Below are 5,841 nucleotides of genomic sequence, written 5' to 3'. Positions count from 1 at the left end.
AAAAATACAAGATACAATGGTTGATTCCTAGCAAATTCACCATGTCATGCACATCCACATGGTTGGATTTGCAAAAAAAGTGTGGGAAATGCCTATATTTTTAGCTCTCATGTTTCAGTTCTCATGTTCTCTCTCTCTCTCTCTCTCTCTCTCTCTCTCTATATATATATATATATATATATATATATATATATATATATATATATATATATAGGTTTTTTTTATCCCATTCATGTCGGATAAATTTTTTTGTTTTATCTTTTTTATATGAAAAAATCACAGCTCTTAGTCGAAACTTGGGTCGCACCTGGGTTCGGTGTGAAATTTCACAAACCATACCCACTCTATATACCAATCGGACCTTTTAGATCTGTCTCCGTTTTAATTGAACCTCATCCTTTATCACAAACGGCTGACCCTATAAGGTTTGGTACGGGTCGGGTCCATACCGAAACCCGATTTACTATATAACAGTAAGTCTCTCTCCTGCCGTCCTAGGGTTTCTCGTTGCGGTCGAAAGATCTTCCGGCGGAATTCGCGTGGTTTCCGATCTCTGCTTCACACTGTGAGTCCGTTCGACCTCGATTCCTTCAATCGTTTTCATGGGCTCGATTGCCTCAAAACATACTAAATTGAAATTTTTTTTTCTTTGATCTCGTTTTCTTTTTTGGTAAAACATGCTAAATCTTGTACGGGTTTTAGTTGGATCAAGCGGAATCGGCGGATGAATTTGTGAGAAAATTTAGTTGATGGAAGTTTGATGGTGGAAACGGCGTTGGATTTATGAAGTACGAAGAGAAAAGGGGAGGATTTGGGTGGACTTTTGCTTATTATTATTTTTGTCTCACCTCCATCGCCGTCTGTTTTTCTTTATGTTTTGGTTATTTCTTGTCTGGGTTTGTTGATCGATCCATATGAAGTGATCCTTTTGTTTTGGAGTTGGAAATCACGGGGAGCTAGATTGCATAACAGAAGATCAATGGTCGTTAATTGAAGGAAGACGATGAGATTGGGCAGTGAGTAAAAGACGGTGCAAAATTTTTGGGTGTTTTTGATAGAATTTTTTGGTTGGATCGATTAAAGAGCATACAGGACTGTACTTGGGTCTTGGATTTTGATCAAGAGCAAATTAACTTTTGCTCTTTGGTGTTTTATTGTTTTTTTAATAGGGAGCACTGGTTCATTAATTGTGAATGGATTGGATTGCCTGCTGAAAGTTGGTGAATTTTCGTGTCTATACACACTTTGGAATTTCAAAGTGGAATCCAGACCCTACCAAAAAGTTACGGGGAAAAAAGGAACAAGGAAATTTCATCTTTCTTTGATAAGAAAATAGGAGAAAGCACAAAAAAATAGGGAGTAATACCTTTGAAATCTGTGGATTTATATAGTGGACGGAGAGGAAAAAGAGGCACTGGAGCTTGTAGCACGACATCTATCGAGGAAAACTGAAAGATATGCTTATAGGGTTTTAGTTGTTTGGAAGACAATTCCTTGACCCACATGTATGTTCTGAAAAGGACGTTTTCAATTGATGGTCAGATCAAATTATTAATATATGCTTTCAAAACCAGATCATAGGTATGCTTTTAGTTTTAGATAGAAGTGGAAAATTATCTGCAAAATGTATGTTCCAACCATAAAAAGTCCAAAAAGATGCTCTAAAGCCAACTCCTAGGTATCTGCTGGTTGTGGAGTGTTGAACTCCAAAAGTGTTGCGGAGTGTCGAAACTCCAAAACTATCAGACGCTCTAGAACTAAAAACTGCAGTTTCTTGAAACGCCCAAGGAGTAAAATTGTCATAACTGACATAGGTAATAGAAAGAAGCAGTTAAACGGCTATTACTAACCTCTGCCTGTTATTTATTTCCACATTAAAACATCCCATGCTATATATCTTTTATGGCTGATTACAGCCACTCTATAGTTTTTCCTTCTTTTATTTCTTCCCACATTTATCGTAGGCATAACTTTTTAACGTTTAGAGTTCAAAGTTTAGACTTTCATTTGATGAGAGATGTTCAAATGGCCCGATGGGAAGTTACAAAGGCGTATGGAACACAATTGATCCTCACCTTGACGATCCATCTTTGATGAATAAAATTTCTGTGATTCATATAGCAAAATGTCTCTCCCTGCCATCACCATTTATTGTCTCTCTCTCTCATATGCGTGCACTGATACATTCTTCTGTTTTTCTGATTGTAGTCCATCCTATCCGTTTTTTTGTGCTTCTTATTTTCTTTTTGCATATAATTCTTGCTATAACACTGGAATTCAGCATTTTCTTTATGCTTGTAGAAGCCATATTTCTGTAATTTATTTTACCTTGAAGTTTACTTTACCTCCTCGTACTTTAGCGGCTTAGCCTCAAACTTTTTGATATATCTTTGTTTTTATGACGTTTTTAGTTTTTACATTCTTATTTTATCATCTTTTGACTGGTAGGTGTCCATTTTATGTCCATGTAGGAGGCATGCCATAAGTTTAGACATTGTTATCCATCTATGTCACATGGGTGCGGGTGCGGGTGCGAGTGCGGGGTGCGGCACTTTCAAAAACCTTGGGTGCGGAGGTGCAGCAGAATATATATATATATATATATATATAGAGAGAGAGAGAGAGAGAGAGAGAGAGGGTCCGGGGGTACCGCAGCCCAATTTTTTTATTTTTTTTTAAATCCAAAAAATGGACCAAAATGACCCCGATAGCCCGCGGGCTGGCCCTAGTCCATCTCACGTATATAAAGATGGGGTTTCTAAAATCATGACCCAAACCGGGCTTGAGCCGGGTAGGCTTAGCTCATCAGGCTGCTGGGCCGGTTGCCCACCCGTATGTACCATGGTCATCCCATGTCAAATGACAACTATGGTAGCCCTTAGTCAGAAAAGATAGCCCCTGCGAGCTATGTATATAACTTTTTAATTGAAATAATACATTTTAATACTTTTTATTTTCAATTATGTGGGACGAGTTTGAGCTGCCTTGAAGGTCTCCTCTACCCGATGTAATTCGAACCCGAATCCGAACCTCATTGCGTGCTAACTGGGAGCTCACACCTTCTTGTGTCTGAATCGGATATCTGATCCACCAACCAATGACAACCGTGGTCATGACTCATGAGTCCTTGGACTTGACCTTTGGATGTCATACATTGTCACGGGATCGTACTGTTCGTAAAAATTCCAACCCTCATATAGAAGGCAAATAATAAATAAACCCCCAAAAAAAGGAAGTTTCGTATGTAAAAAAGGACAAAAAAATAGGAGAGTATTTCACGGTAGCTCTGCCGGCAAAATAAAGAGCGAGAGGAAGAGGGTTGTGGGGAGAGAGCGGAAACCCTAGATTCTCTCGCCGGAATTCCCAGCTTGCCTGTTTTCCGGCGGCCGGGAGGGCCATGGAGATGATGAACAAGCTCCGGAATCTTGACTCCTACCCGAAGATCAACGAGGACTTCGACAGCAGGACGCTCTCTAGAGGGCTCATCACCCTCATCTCCTCCATCTTCATCTTCCTGTTGGTCCTCTCAGAATTTAGTGAGTTTTCTTTTTTCCATCTTTTGATCGTTTTTCGTGAAAAGTTGGGTTTTTTATTCCGCAGCCCAGAAAAAAAAAATTTAATCCAAAAAATGACCTTGGGTGCGTTGACCGCACTCAGGGTCGGGTTGACCGCACCGGGTGCCGCACCCGCACGCTCACCCGCATCGCGTCGACGTGGGTGCGGCACCTGTCTGGCCGAATCCCTGTGACATGGTTATCCATGTTGAAACAACTCCATTCATCAAAAGATAAAGGCTATTGCCTGCTTCATCCCTTTGAATTTAAACAACAGACCGTTTCAATTATAGAAGTAAGCTGACTGAAGTGATATATTTGAAGGAAACTGATGGAACATAATAAAAGATCATCAATCCATGACATAGTTGACACCCTTAGTTTATGAAGTTATGCCCATGTTTAGAACCTTAAGCCTATTTTGTAATAAATTCTAGTTTGGCACTAACTGTTTAGTGATGCCCAACTCGAATGTAGATTGCACCATGTCTGTTGATTATTTTAATTGATAAAATACATTGTCTTGTGAATAAAATCCATACGTTTTCATCAGGCAAAATTGAACCCTGATTTTTCCCTCGTGTCCTATGTAATTCTATGTTTCTCACCATGGTTGATCCCTCTTAGCTAAAGCCTTGTGCTTCCTTCTCTATGGATATCAAAAGCCTTAAAGTTTTAGCCCATGATTCCTATTCTGGCAACTTTTGCTACAGCACTCGTTCCTCCTTGATGTATTGGCTAATCCATCAACTCTCTCTTCTTCAGTAACTAGTTGGTTCAATCCATAGCTTTCAGGTTATAAACTAAATTGTTATGATTAGACTACTTTACAACCGCGACATTCTGCTTCCAGGCTAGAATAAGTTGTTGCCAAAGAGGAAAAATCAACAATTGAAGAATCTTCAGTTACCTTCTTTAAGAAAGAGAAGAAGAAGAATTCCAGTTATCTCAATATACTCATGTTACCCGCAGTATCATGATCCACTTGATAAGATAGCTCCATCACAATTTTATTGGTCTATCCGGATGCAGGAGCTCCTTATCAAAGGATTTCTTCATATAGCAATCCTTTCATCAACTTGTGTACTTGTGTAGGCCAGCATGTGATTTACAGAAAATAAAGAATTGCATCAAGTCAGCTGTCATGGTTCAGTAAGAGTTTGAGAATTCACATTAAGAATGTAATAGCTTTTAAGCAAGTTTTGACTAACCTGGGCAAAGCTAGCTAGCACCTATCTCTTGGAATCCCAGATAAATACCGTAATCCTTGAATTCCATGAATTTCTGAATTAGGGTACGCCAAAAATAAAAGAACATTTTGAATCATGTAAACCATCTCCAGGTTGAAGAAATCATTTCTTAGTGGTCCAAATCATCCTCGAATTCATCTGTAACAGTATTCCATATTCCTTTACAATCTACATGATTTTATAATCTGAAAGCTGATCTATGCTGTGACCATATAAAATAAATCAGATAAAGTCTTCTCAATTCCTTATATTTTTAAACTTAAAAATATGTATGTCTTCATCTCCTTATTGTGTTTCAGAGGACAATGGTGGTTCCCAATGGTGGGGCACCCCCTAGGGGCAGTGCAGCAGCAGCCGCAAGCTTGCGCAGGAGGCGGCCAGCTGGAGGCAGTGGTAGTCCAGGAACTGCTGGCAACACCATGCTGCAGTTCTACACAGATGATGTGCCGGGGCTCAAGATATCACCTAACGTTGTCCTCATCATGAGCATTGGGTTTATAGCATTCGTAGCTGTTCTCCATGTCATTGGTAAATTTTACTTTGTCCCCACGGACTTGGGGAGAGCCCAGCAGTGATGATGCCAAACTTTCAGGCAGAGTGGATGCACTTTTTACCACTCATGGGACTATTTTAGAATCTGTTTCTCTTCTTGCTCTATTAAGACGATAGACTAATGAAACGATGCAACCGATCCCATTTTTTTTTAGTTGATTAACATAGTTTATTTCATACCAGTTTCAACGTAATCTTTAGTTGTTCTCGCACTTTCTCATGGTTGACAAACAGGCAAGATAAACTTGTGAGAAAACAAGCAAAGCAAAGAGAAAACTAAGAAATACAAACAATGGCATGGAAGTCTGATGGGAAATCCATGATACAAAAATGGGGCATCAACCTACAAACTCCTTGGAAGCCTTTGACAAAATGCCTTTCAAACTTTGGGGACTATCTACAAACAAAATTCGCTCCAAAACAGGGGCTCTAGTGCGTCCAGGCTAGATCCTTGACTGGACCACTAGAAAGGGTAATAGTGTTAC

General features: G+C 39.5%; 1 pseudogene across 1 annotated transcript; it reads left to right on the top strand.

The window, feature by feature from the left end:
- Nucleotides 1-424: 424 nt before the first annotated feature.
- LOC149815346 (protein transport protein Sec61 subunit beta pseudogene) lies at nt 425-5,541 on the top strand (annotated as a pseudogene). The gene is made up of 2 exons (XR_016428019.1): nt 425-565; nt 5,104-5,541. The product of XR_016428019.1 is annotated as a protein transport protein Sec61 subunit beta pseudogene (transcript).
- The last annotated feature ends 300 nt before the right edge of the window (nt 5,542-5,841 follow it).

Source organism: Nuphar pumila, chromosome 15 (genome assembly GCF_984573655.1).
Source record: "Nuphar pumila chromosome 15, dmNupPumi1.hap1.1, whole genome shotgun sequence".
NCBI lineage: Eukaryota > Viridiplantae > Streptophyta > Magnoliopsida > Nymphaeales > Nymphaeaceae > Nuphar > Nuphar pumila.
Note: the sequence above shows the minus strand (reverse complement) of the source record. Positions and strands in the feature narration are given on the sequence as shown.